Source organism: Suncus etruscus, chromosome 5 (assembly GCF_024139225.1).
Source record: "Suncus etruscus isolate mSunEtr1 chromosome 5, mSunEtr1.pri.cur, whole genome shotgun sequence".
Taxonomy (NCBI): Eukaryota; Metazoa; Chordata; class Mammalia; order Eulipotyphla; family Soricidae; genus Suncus; species Suncus etruscus.
The window spans coordinates 26,383,658-26,402,337 of NC_064852.1; the positions used below are offsets into that span (position 1 = coordinate 26,383,658).

General features: G+C 37.8%; 1 protein-coding gene and 1 non-coding gene across 2 annotated transcripts in view; both read left to right on the forward strand.

The window, feature by feature from the left end:
- The window catches only part of AQP9 (aquaporin 9), an 837,480-nt gene that overhangs the window by 419,220 nt on the left and 399,580 nt on the right, over positions 1-18,680 (forward strand). The gene's annotated exons all lie outside the window — the stretch shown is intronic.
- LOC126010080 (small nucleolar RNA SNORA51) lies at positions 6,058-6,190 on the forward strand. Its single transcript, XR_007496218.1, has one exon. It is a non-coding gene; the product is annotated as a small nucleolar RNA SNORA51 (small nucleolar RNA).

Consider the following 18,680-nt stretch of genomic DNA (forward strand, 5'->3'; position numbering starts at 1 on the left):
AACTACTTTAAGAAAATTTAGAAAGCACACACATACACACAGAGGCCACAGAGGAAAAGGAAAAAAGTCACCTAAAGACTATAAGCAAATTATGTAAAAGGTATATTAATAAATTAACTAATTGGTATTTCTAAAAATAGCCGTATAGAAGTATTGAAATTTTTTCTGTAAGATCAATTGAGAATGTCAGAGAACCTTCCCAAAAAGAACCTACTCAAGGAGTTTAGGGCTGAAGACTTCCAGACTTCCCCTCTGGACATTTAAACAATTGATAATTCCTGTGTTATGTAAAATCTTCCAGAGCACAGAAACATGAGGGGCTGTCTAACTTCTATGTTCTTTTTCTAAACCTGAATAAGACAGTGAAAATACTAAAAAAAAAAAGGAAAACTATTAAAAACAAAGAATTCTCAAGTCTAATATCTTTTGAAATAAGAATATTATTAAAGTAGTAAATGCAATTTACTAACACATTACAATATGAATCTATCAAAATATTTAAGTTAGCCTAAAACAAATACTCTAAATTTAAAATGTATTAAGGGGGCCCAGGGAACAGTGCAAGATTTGTAGCCTTGTGTGAGACCAAGTTTGATCTGGTGCTTCCCACATCTGACCAGTATGGTTTCAGTCACTGGGCTGTTTGAGATTCCTGGTGCCGCCTCTGGAGCCCCATAGTCATATGTTTACACACACCACAAAAAAATGTACCATGTTGGTGAACACACAAACAAATGTATAACCTCCAGTCATCATAACAATAGAAGAAAAGAGAACAATGAGTAATGCAGCACATTCATTTTTGAACTCGTTTCCTAATGGATTATACTCAACATTTGGAACAGTTTAAATCTATTTAAAATGGTGAAGACTATTGATTCTAAAGAGTTAATTAGCATGAATAGCAGCTATATAGAAAATATTTTTGAAACATTAAAAATGAATCACTTTCTTTCAAATTTTACTCCCTTGGAAAAATCCTCTGCTTTCCAATAAGAAAGCAGGTATTTAACTCCTTGAGTTGAAGATGGGCTTCAAAGACTTTGTTGGATATTCTTTCAGTATAAAAAGTCCCTAGCCTGAACATGATCCCATAGTTTGGAAAAAATTATTGGGATGTAGGACTTTTTGGCAGTGGGAGGATCTATCAGTTTCTGACTCGAGGTTGTAGGAAGCAGGAAGAAGAAAGAGAGACAGAATTGCAAAGGATGATAGAGACAGGTGCTTTCTATCTTATATGTAGAATGAAAGATAAGAGAAAGGGAGCCTTAAGGGACACACATGTCTCTGTTGGTTTCCTGGGGAAGCTAGCTGTGGGTGTACTCAAACTAGCATGCTAGTCTTCTGGCCAGAATTGTCCCAAAGAATGAAAGGTATTTCCCCTGGAAGTCAGCTAGAGGGAGAGAACGGACATAGAATGATGTCATATATAGGTCTAAAGAGATAACAAATGCTCAGAGACAACAGAACCTGAGAATGGAGACAACACCTGAGAACAGGTTTACAGAACTGGATTTGTGGGGTGGATAGGGGAGGGAATAGAGGAGAACTATATGAAAGAGAAGTGAACATTCTGGTGAAGGAACAGTGTAGTCACAAAGATCCTACCAGAAACAGTATTGCAAATCACAGCACTTAAAATTGGAAAAAAATAATTAGGAGCCTGTGATTCCACCAGAAACCTCAGTAGGGAAACCAGTAAAGCTGAAGAAAGCCAGTGATGAAGATCTGTTCAGCAGGGTGGCTGTGGGCTGTGCTAAAGAACAAACTCTAGCATGCTCACTCAGGTAGAGGCTATGCCCAAGGGTGCAGGTCCTAAGCAGCAAATCTTCATTGATAGGCAACTAAATAGTTAGAATAAAATTAATCCTACTCTTAGAGACTTGGAAACAATTTAGTTCATCAACTGTAACAGGAATATTCATATAGTTTTAAATCTCAAGTTCCTCCTTGAGATATGTTTTTATGATAATTTCTCAAAAGAAAAACTAAAACTAAAACCTCCACTATGATTTCACTTGAAATGGGAATATCTAGTAAAGAATAAGATATACCAGGCAAATCAATCAATAGATGCTTGGGATGTTATGAGAATAAGAGAAGATGTATGCTGACAGTCTCGAGTGTTGAATTCAGAGTGAATTGAGTGCAGTGTTAAGGCAGCTAAAGAGAAATAAGGAAGAAAAATGAAAATGTGTTAGGAATTATGAATTCATTTTACTTTCTGTAATCTTATATAAACTTGATTTGATATTGCTTTTAAGAATGCACAGAAAGATATGGATAAACTACTAAATAAAAAAGGGGGCAACAAATTTATATGAAAATTATCTGTATTGAATTATCAATTGAATTTTATATGGAGATCTTAAAAATAGGTTTTTAATCTTACTTTTGGTAATGTATAAAATTGTAAGCTTTAGGGGTAACTTGTTTGAGATTCACTATTAACCTCTGGAATGAAGATATTTATGATAGTTTAGGTGGTTACAATAATGTTATGATTTATAACATCATTGTGATGTTGTAATTATGTGTGTGGGAAGCCACTGTAAGAGTATTTTAGATCATATAACCTCAATAAAATTTAAAAATAATTTATGAAGTCTATATATACATTTACTCTACCCTCACTCCAAAGTGCTTAGGAACCCCAATCTCTATCTTTATTTTCTTCTATTCTGGTCTTCCTTCCTCTCCATTTGGTACATGGATCTATATTCCAATGTCAAAGCCTTTTCTTTGTTCAGCATTGTCAATGTTCTTATTTTGATTCTTCATATTTCACAGATGGATGAGACCATCCTGTATTTTTCTTTCCCTCTGAATTCTTAAATTTAACATGATCTTCTACTTCATGTATTTGCAGCAAAGCTGATGAATTAATCGGTTCTAATAGCTTGCATAGTATTCTTATGTGTATAAATGGCAGAATTTCTTGATACACTCATCTGAAGTTGTATAACATGGCATGAAGGTTTAACCCTTTTCAATTCTATTATGTAACTTGACTGCCTTTCCCTCTATATACAGACTGCTTGCTTCTAGTCTTTATTAAGTGTAGACTAATGAAAGCATGAAAGAAATGTACACATGAATGCAAAAACTTGTATTCAGCACTTCCTAAGGACAGAACATAATGGTTTATATTTGGGACTTTGAAAAAAATTGATGGATCTATCTATTTCTTTTGAAATTGTTTTAATTTGGACTGTAAAACAATAAGCAAGGTATATTCACTTCTTGCCCCCCCCAGTTTTATTGCTTTACTTATCAATGTATATTGGTATAACTTCTTCAAAGAAAGCAACCAAAATGGGCCATTTTCTCCACTGCCATAAAGTGAGTGGAAAAAAATTGGTATCCCAGTGACTTAGCAGCCAGCATCAATCCACCCTTATTTTGTGTTATGAAATTATTCCTGATGTTAAGAAGTTGAAGTAGAATTCTGAAATCAAGCTGCAGGCAGATTTGAATGGGTGAAAATAGCAGTGTTGAACCTGTTATAACCCTGCTCAGGACAGAACAGCTGCCCTCAGCTGGAGACTTTGAATAACCAGATGAGGCTGGAAGATTAATTTTGAGTTGAAAAGGCTTTGATAGTATCTCTGGTAGATAATTTCTTCACAGGTACTTCCGTCATGCTCCACCTCCAACTTAGTCTATCTTTAAAGTTGTCTTCTTAAAATAAAGTTATTTAAACAAACACCAAGGCCAGGGCTATAGTCCATGGAACTGAGAATAGTCCTAAAGTATCCAAAGGGCTCAGTGAGTTGCTGGAGCGCCAAAACTGAGAAGAGTTGGAGGCACATTGTGATGAATCTACCATCACTCATCAGTAGGAAGTCCCCCAGGACACATAGCTATTAAGATTTATATAGGAACAAAATAGATACACATCATGTTCCATAGAACTCTCAAACACAAAGTGGGGAAATGAAACACCCACCATCAATGACCAAGACCAGGGATTTCACAATGATCTTTGGGGCCCAAGAGAAACCATTTGCCCAAGAGGCCAGCCTGGAGCAATGGATTCAAGACCATAGGAACTGGATGTCTTCCCAGGAGGACTGCACTTCCTTCAAGCAGGCATCTGGAAGAGCCTTTCACTGGAAAAGCTCTGTCCTCAAAGTCCTAGTTTGGAGGACTAGAGAAGAATACTGAGAAGCTCTCATTATGTTATTGCATGTAGGTGGAGACAAATATGGGCATACACATGACAAGAAAAGTATCTTTTTCTCTGACTGCATATCTTCAAAACCAGATTTTTGATATAGGATCCTTGGACTCAGAGGTGAAAAGAAAAATACTTCCTTATTTTCTTTAATCTCTCCTAAAATAATCATTTCTTTCACTAGGAATATGACAAAACCAGACATAACAGTAAGAACAAACATGGTACTATCACCAACTGAAATTATATTTTTATATTACATTTCATTGTTGCGGATATTTCTCAATACTCTTTGTACTTCTTGAAGATTGCAGCAGTTATTAGGTTCAATATTTAATCTTGGTATGAGTGTAATTCATGCATTGAGAAATCACATGTATATATATCAAAAATTAATTTAAAAATGTTTAGTTTTCTTAAAAATATTTCAATATAATTTCCTCTGTCATGCTACATATTTTACTTTATATATTTAAGAATGCTGTTCTTAGATGAATGCCATGAGTTTCCATTGCCAAAGGAATTCACAGCATCATAAATAGTTAAGAGTCTATGTAAAGTAAAAATATTAGGCTACTTGGTTTTTTATCATAAATTGATTTTAAGACAATTATGCAATATTTTCATTGTGCTGAGGAATTTCATGGGTGTTGAATTTTGTCAAATGCTTTCTCTGCATCTATTGATCTAATTATGTGGTTTTAAAAATAATTTTTATTGAGGCCTTTGTTAATTACAAGCCTTTCACAGTTGTATTTAAGGTGTTTAGTGACAGTGAATTAGGGCCATTCTCAACACCAGTGTTGACCTCCCTCCACCATAGTTCCACGCATACATCCCATACCTCCATCCCTAGACCCTGGTCTACTAGTGTAACAGGTCCATTTTTGTGCTTAGCTTGGGTCTTTTGATTCTATTGTCATTGACTTTGGCTTGGCTATTTAGATCTGACTTCTCACCCCCCCCCCCCCCATTCATTGTTCCTGAGGTCACTTGGCCCTGGATCCCATCCACTTTTCTTTTCTCAATTTGTAGGAAGACATAGAAATATGAAAGAACAAAGTGATTCAAGTTCTATGGTTCTATGGAAAAGCAGGAGCTCCTATCTAGAATATAAGTAAAATTAAAAGAAGAAAAGGGGAAAAAAAAAAAAAGAAAAAAGGTGGGAGGAGGGGCAGGTATGACTTTTTTTGCATAGGCACATTGTCATATACATTTTAAAACTCAATAAATAAGCAAAAGAAAAAAAAGGACCAAAGGTTGTTGGTTCGAATCCCGGTGTCCCATATGGTCCCTCATGCCTGCCAGGAGCTATTTCTGAGCAGACAGCCAGGAGTAACCCCTGAGCAACGCCGGGTGTGACCCCAAAACAAAAACAAAAACAAAAAAGAGCTTGCAGCTAGTAATTGTAGAACCAATTTTGAAAACATACTCTTCACATATTCAACCATTACCAATTAGTCATTCCAAGTCTCTGACATGTATGGAAATTTGTAGGGAATAAAAGAAACTGCCTATGGGATGTTAACGAGTAAGAAAAATTTCAGAGAACTCTAGGGGTGCAAACAGGAAACTTTTTGCCTTTTGCAAGGGTCATCCTTGTCTTCAAGAGAGTTTTGCTTGCATTATTAGGAAAAAGAGGAGTTCTACCAAATGATTCTACTAAGGAACCTTGCAAATACCACAAGCTGTAGAAAGATCAGGGTGGAAAGGATCAGGGGACACTCCAGAGGAGATGTTTTTGAGTGACATTTTGAAGAATTAGGGTTGAATTTTTGGCAGAGATTGGGGATGGCTGAGAGAACAAGGAAAATGGGAGAGATTTTCTAGAGAAGAAAAAGGGTTTTCAAAAAAGTTTTTCAAAAGAAAAGAAGAGATAAGGCCTCCCAATTCTTACCACAAGCTTTGTTCTTTACACTGACTGTACAGAAAGAGGAGGTACAGTAAATGCACCCCATATACACCTCAACCCAGGCCCTTTGCCTGGTCTGTATTGTGAATTGGGGGACAAAAGAAGTCCCAAGCTGACTATATAATTTGAAAATGAAATATCTGAAAATGAAATTGTAGGACCACTTATTGGTAAAACAGGAGGAAAATTTTCCCACAAGAGGTACTAAATTATAAAGCTTCCTTCAACATCCTCAGCCTCCCCAATCCCTTAGTCATGTTGTTTTTCATTTGCTAGTAAATGTAGCATTAAGAAGAAAAGGTAAAGTGTCTATTATTAACACAACTTTTATGATATTATTTTGTTCAATGCCAGTTTTACATGCAAGTAAGAGAATATTTAATTTGTATGTGAAAGCATCAAAATAATTTTTATTTCATGATTTTCACATACAAATATAGAACAATATAATTGTATAAATTTTCTACAAAGGAAACACTGGAAATTTGGGAATTACGTGTACTCTGCTCTCTTATTTGATTTCTTGAGTAATGTATGTTCTCCATACCCTCTGTATGTACTTCAGTAATTGATGATGAATAACTGAAAAGAACTATGGGTTGTTCTGATTTTCGTGGTCCCTCTGCAAAATAATTTCAGCACAAGTAGTTGACCTATCAATGGGAGTAATACACATAGGAAGGAGTATGATTGAGTTCTTGGATCATGCATGTTTCTCAGAGAAACCTGGGGTGTTGTCCTCTTCCTGTGTTTGAAGAAAATTCTACTTCAGATGAAAGACACAGGCAATAGGAGTCATAAGTGAGATTTACTGTTAGATAGATATTCTAGTGACCTTGTACTGCTTTGGATCTCTCTGAACTCACTCCCCATCAGAATCCCATACTGGAATAGGGACATCTCCAATACCACAGAATTATAGTATAGGGAATGACAGATGTGGATGCTAATGTATCTCCTCTGCTTGTACAGGTGTTTGCTACACCGGTATCTACTCAAAAACACACTCTAACATAAAATAGTTAATAATTTCAATATGCCAGTAGGAAGGCTTTAAGTTTCAGTTCTTTCTAAGCACTGGATATGTGTAGTCACATAGGTCATAGGCCTATGTGGGAGGCCAACCCTGGCAAACAAAGAGAAATAGAAAAGGAGAGTTCTGATTTAGAAAAAGTGAATGAATTTGTTTATATTGAACGTAAAAAAAATAGAATAAAAATATAGGGAAAAATGATTTGGACCAGACCTTAAAAACCTTGAAGGCCTCAGCAGGAGTTGGGGTTTTATTTTGTATGCTATGGGGAAAACAGAGACGTTAAGTTCAACAAGGACTGAATCTGAAGTTTCAGGAGATATTTATAAAGAGCATCTGAGAAGGTAATACTGAGAAGTTGGAGGAATAAGTATGAAGCCAAATAAGGACCAGAAAAAGGCAGGTTCCAGGAATAAGAAGAAGGAGCCTTAGACAAAAAAAAAAAGCATACTGGGAAATTCAATTTACAACAGTGCTTTCTGTACTACTTGTCAGGCTTTGTTTTCAAAAGTTTATTTTAAAAATAAAACTTCCTTTTCTCTTTGGAATTCTGAAGTTTCACATGTCTATGAAAAAATACTTGGGGCTTAGAAATTTACTTTGGAAGCTTAAGGCTGTCAATCAACTTAAAAGCATAGCCCATAGTCCTTGAAAGTCCCCATTCTGCCCTCCCCCAAAACAATTTCAATAATGTCTCCATGCTTGGTGACATATTAGAAGAACCCACTTTAGAATCCAGTGAGGATAAAATGATTTCCACTCAGGTTAGGGATGTGGAGGAAATAATCCTGTTTGTCTATTTTGGACCATGCAGAAATGATGTAGTGAGGGTAAAACTGAATCTAACTAAAAACATCCTTTTTAGAATTAGAGGCTTAAGCTCTACCTTCAGCTACTCTGAGCATATTTTTGGAAGGGAACCTTGTGGAGGAATCCAAGTCAGCAAAGCATGGGGGCAAAGTTATGTTCTGGCAAGCTGTGGATAAACTAGTTGAATGAGTCTGGCCCTGATCTACCTTCCTGTCCCAGAGAGGGAAAAACCACATCTGTATTTATTTTGTGCATCAAAAAGACTCACACATAGGAAAAGGTGGGCAGGGTTCACACCTTATTAGGAATATCCTTGACCATGGGTGAATATAAGCAAAGACGGTGCACAGCTCATGAATACTTTATTCGATATTGCCCCATCATCTTAAAATACTTGCTGAGGCCTAAATGCTAGAACCTTTCAAAAGTTCAGAAGCAAACAATTTCCTTGATTTATGAGAAATTATAAAATATTATACTCACCATTTTAAAGGAAAAGTTATAAAACATTTCTAACAGCAATGAGCTCTAAAAACAACAAATTTGTTTATTTGTTTTTTTGTTGTTGTTTTGTTGTTTTGGGGTCATAACCAGAGCTGAATTTAGGGATTACAACAGGTGGTGCTGAGGACCACTATGATTGACCCCATGTATGGCAAGTACCTTCTCTGTTCCATTTCTCTGGTCCCTCTATACATACCATAAATATACATTTACCTTTATTTCTTGAAACTCTTGATTCCCCATCAGTGGGGACATGGCAAAAAACTATTGTGAGACCATCAGAACTTTCCATAGAGGTGTATTGCGACATAATAGTACTCTCTCATATAGATGCTCAAGGCTTAAAAGGGTGTGCTAATTCTGGGAGGAGTAAGTATTACAAAATTTAAAAAGTCACATCTGTATCCTCTGTGTAGGGTGACTGAAACTGTGACAGTACATTTATATAATTAAAAAATAATAACACTGTTCATAAGAGCCAATTCTGTTGCCAGGAACATTTGATAATATTTTAAGATATCTTTGGTGAATAAGGGTGGAGCTAATATGAGGCAAGTGTATTGGTATGTGGTTGATTCTGCTTAATACCTTTTCACCCCCACCAAGGAAGTATCTGCATCCACAATATGAATGGGGGTTCTGATGAGAAATACTGGTGTATTAAAGGAAAAGAGCATCATTATTTCTAAGGATGCTCTCACTAGTGCATAAAATTTTCAAGGTTTCCCTGCCTGAAGCAGCTGATGGTGCAAGGTGAAAAGAAGGGAATGGCACCTGAAGATATGGTGCATCTCAAAGGAGGTCCTTCTGTCCCTGGAGCAATACAACTTTAATGAATAACAATGTCCCTGAACTATGAGTCTTCAGCCGTAAAACCTACTGCTTTTATAAATGTATGATACAGACCCCCCCCCACCAATACATCATTAAAGTCTCATTGGCCTGTGCCTCCATGCCAACCACTTTCCCTCCCATAATCTCCACACTTTCTATATAATCTAAAATCCCATTTGCCAGTCTGTTCACATTGGTGGTTTATATCTCACAGATAAAGAAAACCATCTTATAATTACCCTAAATTTTTGAATTCATTTAGTTTGATAAAATTATTTCTGATTCTACCCAAAATGACTCCAAAGGCCTGGATTCAGCTGTACTAACTGCTGATTAGTATATCACTTAGTGTAGAAATCATAATTTCTTTACCAGAATAACAGTTTCTGCTCCTTTCTCTGTGATTAATTCTAAATATTTTACTGAAGTCTTTTATTTTTATTATTATTAATTTTTCACCTGAGAGTGTTTTTGACTGGAAGTTTTGGTATTTTAGAATTGTTAACTATGTCATTCCACTTACTCCTAGTATATAGGGAAAACTATATTAGGTATCTGATAATAGCTGGATTAAGGGGATTGTATGTTATATGATTCCTCCCTCTCCCCCCCCCCCCCGAGCAAACTTTAAATTTTGTTTGGAGACCACACCCATGGTGCTTAGGAGATATAACTGGCTTATTGTTGGAAACCATAAATGCCAGGGATGAAGCCTGGGGTTTCTGCATGCAAAGCTTGAGCACTGGCACTTTCAACCATTCCTTCAACCCCAATATTTTATCCATTTTGGCTTTTGATCATTTAATAGTAACATGTATTAGTATACTAATTTCTACATTTAGAAATTTAAGTGTGTGTTCTCTTCCTGGTTGATTTTTTTCTTAGATTTGGGAAGTTTTCTGCTCTGAGTTTTTGAATAAACACTTCCTGTTTCACTCTCTTTACCTCTAATCAACTCTTATTTTGATTGCTCTTCTCATAGGAGTCTGAGAGTTCTTCAGCATGACCTTATTTCCCCAAAGTCTGATTTCTCTTTCTTTCACATGAGTTACTACTGGTATGTTGCTTTTAATTTCTTTCATTTTTTCCTCCATGTTATTGAGCCTGTTGATTATTCTTTCCAAAAAATTTCATTTCTCCAGTTATGTTTTTTATATTTCATATTATTTTTATACTTATTGTCATAACATTATTCACAATTTTAGGTACTATTTTATCTATATTTGCTGCAAATGCTATATCTTCCTTTCAATTTTTCACCTTCAACATTTTATTTATTTTAAATTACTTTATTTAAACACCACACTTTACAAAGTTGTCAATAATACAGTGTTTCTGGCATTCAATGTTTCAACACCATTCCTACCACCAATATAGCATTCCCTCCATCATTGTCCCTAGTTTTCCCTTGCTCTTGGCCCTACAAATCTTCCCACTGACAGGCACAAAATGCTTTACTTTGCTTGCTACAACTAAATGGATAATGGAATTATCAAAAAAAGAACTTCAAGAAAAAATAATATGTATTATGGTAATAATATCCATAGAGATGAGGACCAGGAGGATCAATTCGTGGTAGGAAGCTTGCCACAAATAGTGGAGAAGAGCTAGAGAAGTGTCCACTATAACAATGATAGTTGGAACTGATCACTCTGGACAAGAATTGGGTGCTGAAAAGAGATAAAGTGATATGCACAGTACCCTTCATTAAACAATAATGCAAACCACAGTGTTTGAAAGGAAAAAATTGGGAGAGAAAAAGAGAAAGAGAGAGAGAGAAAGAGAAGTAAAATGTGTGCCCCAGAGGCAGGCAGGTGGGAAGAAAACAGGGGATATTGTTGGCAAGGGGTGGTATACGTTGTATGACTGAAACTCAATCATAAAAAATTTTGTAACCACAGTGTTTAAATAAAGTAATGAAAGTAAAAAAAGAACTGAATTTTTATGAAATATAACTACTCAAAAATACTCAGAAAAAGAAACTTTGTGAAAATTGTCACACACATATGTTATGGTCTGAGGGATTGATTACTAAGCTAATTGTTGCTAGTTGAACATTCTGTATTTTTTTTAATTGAAATTAGTTGCTTCTGTGCTACTTTCCTATCTAATTTGGTGTGCTCCTATTGGGATATTGGGATATCTATATTAAGGAATTTGAATGTGTCACTCTGTCAAATATGCAGCTTCTCACACTAGGAGCTCCAGGATTTGTAGAAATGGGCCTATGAGTTTACATATCGGTGGGTGGGGGATGTGATTGTGGCAGCTGGGACTTCTAGAAGCATGCTGTGTGTGTGTGTGTGTGTGTGTGTGTGTGTGTGTGTGTGTGTGTGTGTGTGTGTGTAGAAACATGTTGCCAGTCATCATTCTGATAAGAACCCAGACCCAAAATCTATGTACCTGGAGTTTTTGTCAGTTAGGTGTCTCAGCAGCAATTAGTTGTGAAGCTTTCTCTCCATTTTTCAATTTCATTATTTTTTAATTGAGGTAGCATCAGTTTAAAAGAGGATAAATGTTTAGTTGCTTTTGGCTTACAACATTAACTGCACAACACTCACCTCTCAAGTCATAATATTCCCCCATAATAGACCATTACACCCTTTCAATCCATTTTCCTTGGAGCCCTCACCCCCCACTTTAAGTTTGTGGTCAAAGTTGGAAAGGTTGTTTTTGTTGGACACTACCATTCCCTTGCTTGTCCCATGTAGGCATGCAATTATTCTGTATTTGTATTTCTCCTTCTAACTTATTTATCTTAGCATGACCTCCCCAAGTTCCATCCATACTTTAGCAAAAGGCAAGATTTCATCTTCTCTTGTAACTGAGAAGTATTCCATTCTGTGTATATATGCTACATTTTTTTTTATCCACTCATCTGCTGTTGGGCATTTGTATTGCTTCCAGATCTTGTTTAGACACCAGATCTTGTTGGGACATCTTCCACTTCTTGTTGAAGAAGTGTAACAGTGAACATAGGTGTGCAAATGTCTTTTTAAATTAGTGTCTGTGTTCTTTGGACAGATGCCATGGAGTGAAACTGCTGGATCATGACAGTTCTATTTTTAATTCTTTGAGAAGTCTTTATACAGTTTCCCATAGAAGTTGAAATAATTTATGTTCCCACATCTTTCGCCACATCTTGCCAACACTATCTCCAGCATTTTTTGTAGACCATTCTCTAAGTGTGTGGTGATATCTCATTATGGCTCTGATTCACATTTACCAGAAAATAAATGATGTATTCATTATGCTTTTATATATTCAGCATTTTTAAATATTTTATAGCTTTAATCACATGGCAAAGAACTCTCTATGCACCTGCATTTTCTTATTTCCTCATTTCATTGAGTTTTCATTTCATGTTAGTGTGATTTTAATGCATCTCACTAATTTCTAAATATTTCTTTTATAAAAAAACATTTTTGTTTTTAGGCTACCCTCAGGGGTGTTCAGGAATTTTTTCCTGTTCTGGACTCAGGGATTACTCCTAGTAGGATTCTGGGGATGATATGGGAGCCAGTGATTGAACCCGGGTCAGCCACAGGTCATGCAAGCACTCTGTCCATTGTACCATAGCTCTGGACCCAAAATTATATTTATTTTAAATCCATTATCTGATAAACTCCCCCATTTCTTTGAAATTAAGCTTTTTTTTTGGGGGGGGGGTTGGGCCACAACCTGCTGTGCTCAGGGATTACTCCTGGCTATCTGCTCAGAAATAGCTCCTGGCAGGCACGGGGACCATATGGGACGCCAGGATTTGAACCAAGCACCTTAGGTCCTGCATCGGCTGCTTGCAGGGCAAACACCACTGTGCTATCTCTCCAGCCCCCAAAATTAAGCTTTATCTCTGAGAAATTTCTTTACAATTTATTCTATTGCTAATTTAACCATTTTGGATCAGTTTTGACCTATTTTTTTGTCTTGTGTTTTGTTTTCAGTAGAAGGCATGGAAGCTTGAGTATGAAATTCCTTGCTGCCTCCTCTCCTTTTGGGTCTAGATATTTTCTGAATCTGAGATCCTTCTTCTTCATCCAGTCACCAGGTATATGCTGCCATTAGTGACATACTCAGAAGTCAACTTTTCTGGATTTTCTTTTTTTTAAAATTAATATCTTTATTTAAGCACCATGATTACAAACATGTTTGAGTTTCAGTTATAAAAAAGAACACCTCCCTTCATCAGAGCAACATTCCCACCACCAATGCCCCCATTTTCCTCCTTTCCCATCCCCTACCTGTATTTGAGACAGGCATTCTATTTATCAGCTCATTATCATTGCCATTATAGTTGTCAGTGTCGTTATTTCTCTAAATGAACTCACCACTCTTTGTGGTAAACTTCATACCATGGACTGGTCTTTCCAACCCTCATCTCTATTGTCTCTAGGTATTATTACAATGTTATCTTTTATTTTTCTTAAATCCCATAGATCAGGGGTCTCAAACTCGCGGCCTACAGGCCATTTGTGGCCTTCTGTACAACATTTTGTGGCCCGCAACTGGCCTTCAAATATCGCAGTATTCGCGAATATTTGCTTACCGAATAATCGCAATAAAAATCGCATAAGTAAGAAAAAAATCACATTAAACATTCGCAAACCCCAAGCAGTTCCGTTCGGGGTATGCAAATGTTTAATGAGATATTTTGCCATTCTTTTCTTACTAATGCGATTTTTTATTGCGAATAATCGCAAATACTTTGCGCCAAGTGCAGACGTCATTTCTGCTGCTCCTGCCCACTTTCCCTTGCATTATTGGAGGCCTAAGGGAGAGAAGGGAGAGAAGTTTATTACAGAATTAGATTTTGTCATACCTTCATCATGACTTCATCAAAGCCTGCAGTGAAGGGAAAGAAAGATTGATGATGAGCACACACAATTTCAGGAAAAGTGGGAGACACTGTATTTCTTTGTTGAGCACAGGGGCATCCCCACATATCTTATTTGCTCAGAGAAAATTGCAGTGCACAAGGAATACAACTTGAAACGCCATTATTCAACTAAACATGCTAAGGAATGTGCAAAATATCAAGGAAATGAGAGAACCAAGTGGGTTGCCAGTCTTAAAGCATGTCTAATGAGGCAACAAGATTTCTTCAAGAAAGCAACCAAAGAGAATGTTGCATCAGTCGAAGCTAGTTACATGGTTAGTGAGATGATTGCTAAGGCAGGAAAACCATTCACAGAAGGAGAGTTTGTTAAAAAAAATGCATGTTACAGGCTGCAAGTATTATCTGTCCGGAAAAGAAAGGTCAGTTTAGCAAAATCAGCCTTTCTGCCAACACTGTGGCAGAGTGCATTTCTGACATGTCAAGTGACATTTATTATCAACTGTGTGAGAAAGCCAAATGTTTTGATGCATACTCAGTTGCTCTTGACGAGGGCACAAATATAACAGACAGTGCGCAGCTCACAATTTATGTCTGTGGTGTTGATTGCAATTTTGAATTGACAGAGGAGCTGCTCACAATCATTCCAATGCATGGCCAGACCACTGCTAATGAGATATTTGGGCATCTGTGTGATGCCATTGAGAATGCAGGTTTGCCGTGGAAGAGGTTTGTTGGAATAATAACCGATGGAGCGCCATCCATGACAGGGAGGAAAAATGGACTGGTGGCACTTGTTCAAAAAAAAAAAACTTGAAGAGGAGGGTGTAGAGAAGGCCATTGCTCTTCACTGCATTATCCATCAGCAGGCCCTTTGCAGTAAATGCCTGCCGTGTGACAATCTGATGTCTGTTGTTGTGAAATGCATCAACCAAATCGGAGCCAGGGGCTTAAAGCAAGGAGGTTCCATGCTTTTTTAAAGGAAGTGAAGTCAGAATATGGAGATGTGTTCTATTTCACCGAGGTATGTTGGCTAAGCAGGGTAAATGTTCTGAAAAGATTTTTTGAGTTGAGAGAAGAAGTGAAGGAAAGCCTTCATGGAGAAGGATGGGAATGCTGTTTCTGAGTTGAGTGATCACAAATGGCTCATGGACTTAGCTTTTCTTGTTGACATCACACATAAGCTGAATGTACTAAACAAGATGTTACAAGGCCTGGGGCAGCTTATCAGTGATGCCTATGACAAATTGAGAGCATTCTCCACAAAACTTGTGTTATGGAAATCCCACTCTCTGAGACAAACCTTTGCCATTTCCCAGCATGCAAGGAACTTGTGGATGCAGGCATACCATTCAGTGGTGAGAAATATGTTGATGCCCTTTTTGAGCTAGAGAAGGAATTTGATCACAGATTTGCAGACTTCATAAAGCACAAAGCCACTTTCCAAATTTTTGTGGACCCCTTTTCCTTTGATGTGCAAGATGCCCCTCCTGTGCTTCAAATAGAGCTCATTGACCTGCAATGCAATTCTGATCTCAAAGCCAAGTTCAGGGAGATTAGTGGAAAAGCAGACATGCATAGACAATTTTTGAGAGAATTGCCCTCCAGATTCCCTGAGCTTTCCCAAATATTCAAGCACACCATGTGCCTTTTTGGGAGCACATATTTGTGTGAAAAGTTATTCTCCACATTGAACTTCAATAAGTCAAAGTACAGGTCTAGACTTAATGATGATCATCTTCAAGCCATACTGAGGGTCTCAACTGCTTCCTCTAAAGCCACATGTGGTTCAAATTTGTGAGAAGCAGCGCTCTCAAGTCTTTGGCAGCAAGGAATAGGCAAAAGATGCCATGTTCAGAAGAACATCTTCACTCAATGTTCTATTCATGTTCAGAAGAAATAACTAAAACTGTTAATAATGACGTTTGAGGACTTTTTTTTTTGTGAAATCCCTTATGCAGCCCTGCCTAACCCTGACTTTGCCTCCTGCGGGCCCCAGGTAAATTGAGTTTCATGAGACTCCTGCACATAGATGAATGATACTATTCGGTGTCTATCTCTCTCCTTCTGATTTATTTCACTCAGCATAATAGTTTCCATGCCCATCCATGTATAGGAACATTTCATGACTTCATTTTTCCTGAAAAATGCATAGTATTCCATTGTGTATATGTACCATAGTTTCTATAGTCACTCATCTATTGTCAGGCATTTGGTTTGTTTTCATATTCTGGCTATTATAAATAGTGATGCAATGAATATAAGTGTGAGGAAGGCATTTTGTATTGTTTCTTGTGTTCCTAGGGTATATCCGGAGTAGTAGTATAGCTGGATCATATAGGAGTTCAATTTCCATTTTATGAGGAATATCCATATTGCTTTCCATAAAGGCTGGACTAGCTAACATTCCCACCAGCAGTGAATGAGAGCTTCTTTCTCCCGGCATCCCTGCTAGCACTGATTATTCTTGTTCTTTGTGATGTGTGCCAGTCTCTGTGGAGTGAGATGGTACCTCATTGTTGTTTTGATTTGCATCTCCCTGATAATTAGTGATGTGGAGCATTTTTTTTTCCATGTGCTTCTTGGCAATTTGTAGTTCTTCTATGAAGAATTGTCTGTTAATTTCTTCTCCCCAAATTTTGATGGGGTTAGATGGTTTTTTCTTGTTAAGTTCTGTCAATACTGTGTATATCTTAGATACTAGCCCCTTATCTGATGGGTCTTGTCTGGATTTTCAATGAAAGGAATAGGTGTCTCTTCCAAGCTATGCTAGTTTTTGTTCAGACCCGAGTAATAGAGCAGATTTTTGTACCCTGAGGGTTTTTCTTTTGGTTTTTGGGTCACACCGGGCAATGCTCAGGGGTAAGTTACTCCTGGATCTATGCTCAGAAATCGCTCCTGGCAGGCTCGGGGGACCATATGGGATGCCAGGATTTGAACCACCATCCTTCTGCATGAAAGGCAAATGCTCTGCCTCTATGCTATCTCTTTGGTCCCACCCTAAGGGTTTGATGGCAAAGGCTTCTCACAATGGCAAGGGTATTGGCTCTACCTACCAGGTTATGTCTGCCCAGTTTCTGGGACTTCTGTTAATTCCCAATACTCCTTATGCACCAGTATAGAAATTTCTTTGTTCTGCAAAGAAGTTTGTTAGGGACCTGTGCATCCTCAAAATTCCTGTACTCTTCCTGCTTGGAATGAAACCTGCTTAGCCATGATTACCCATTGAGTTTAGGAGGTCTGGATTTGTAGCCTGACACTCTACTTGCTGAGGGTCAGCATTCATGGCAAAAAAAATGGAGGGATGGTAGGAAGGGGTTCCACCTGCCATATTGTCTACAGAGTTGACAGTGTTTAGAGAATAGTCATAATCCAGAATTAGGTATGAATGGGTCCTTATCTCTTCAAGGTCCTCTGGGGACCCTGGAAAATTTGTTGTCCCAAAATTCTGCCTCTCCCTTTGACTGGTCTGCTATTGGAGCCCTGGCAGCTCTGTGTTTTTTTGTGTAGGCAGAAACAGCAGTTATGTCCCTCCCTTTTCTATTCTGCCAACACAAAATTGTACATTTTCAATCACCTGCCTTTAAAAATGCAGGTATCTTTGAGGAGTAATACCAAGATTTAGAGTTCCTGCTTTATTAGCATATGGTTTTGGACTTAAATTCCCAGTACCCCATATTTATTGAGTTGGTTCCTAGCAGCCGTGCTGTCAGACTTGGACAGTTACGTTATTTGCAATTCCTGGCTCCATAAGCAATGTATAGTTGTACCAGCCAGTTATGCATGGACAACCCAAAAAGGATGTGAACTTCAGTAAGACCCATAATTGAAAAGATGTGTGGGCACCACTGTATTCCCTGATAATCACTACAACTATAGCTTGTGCACCTCAACTAAGAGTGCTATTCATGAAAAATTCTACGCCTGCCCAGTGGTTCCCGACTGTGAGAAACTGTGAGTGCTGCCTGTGTGTGTTTGTCTACTGTCCTGTCTCCTGAACCTCTTGGAAGTGGGCTGAAAAGGGCCCAGAAAATTCGCTCTCCCAGAGGCTCATTCACTAGCCGGAACACCAAGGAACTACTTCCAAACATGAAAACCGGCTATAAACAGGTCCCCTGTTTGTGATGTCAGGCTGGGAAAATTCTATGCCTGCCCTGCTCTGCTTTGGTATGCAGCCGTGTGCTCTTTCTAATGAAAGAACACCACTGCAACAAGAAGAAAAAAATCACACTAGAAACTATGCTGGATCACTGAAGCCCAGCATTTCTCTCCGGACTGTCTTCTCTGCTGTGTGCTTGGGCCCAAGATTTGATCCTGTGTGAGGCTTCATCCACGGAGGGCTCCCCTTCCTTGGAGGCCCGTCGACCCACCCAGAAAGGGTGGAGCCAGAGGAGTGTGGCCGCGCACATCATTTTAGCCAATGAATACCACCACAACACATAGAAAAGCCAAAAATACAAGTGTGACAATGGGGAAACAACGCAGGCCAGCATCAGACATAGAGAATGAAGATGACAATTCTGATGACCAGAAAACAGCCAACCAACTAATCAATCTCTCAGATAAGGGGTTTAGA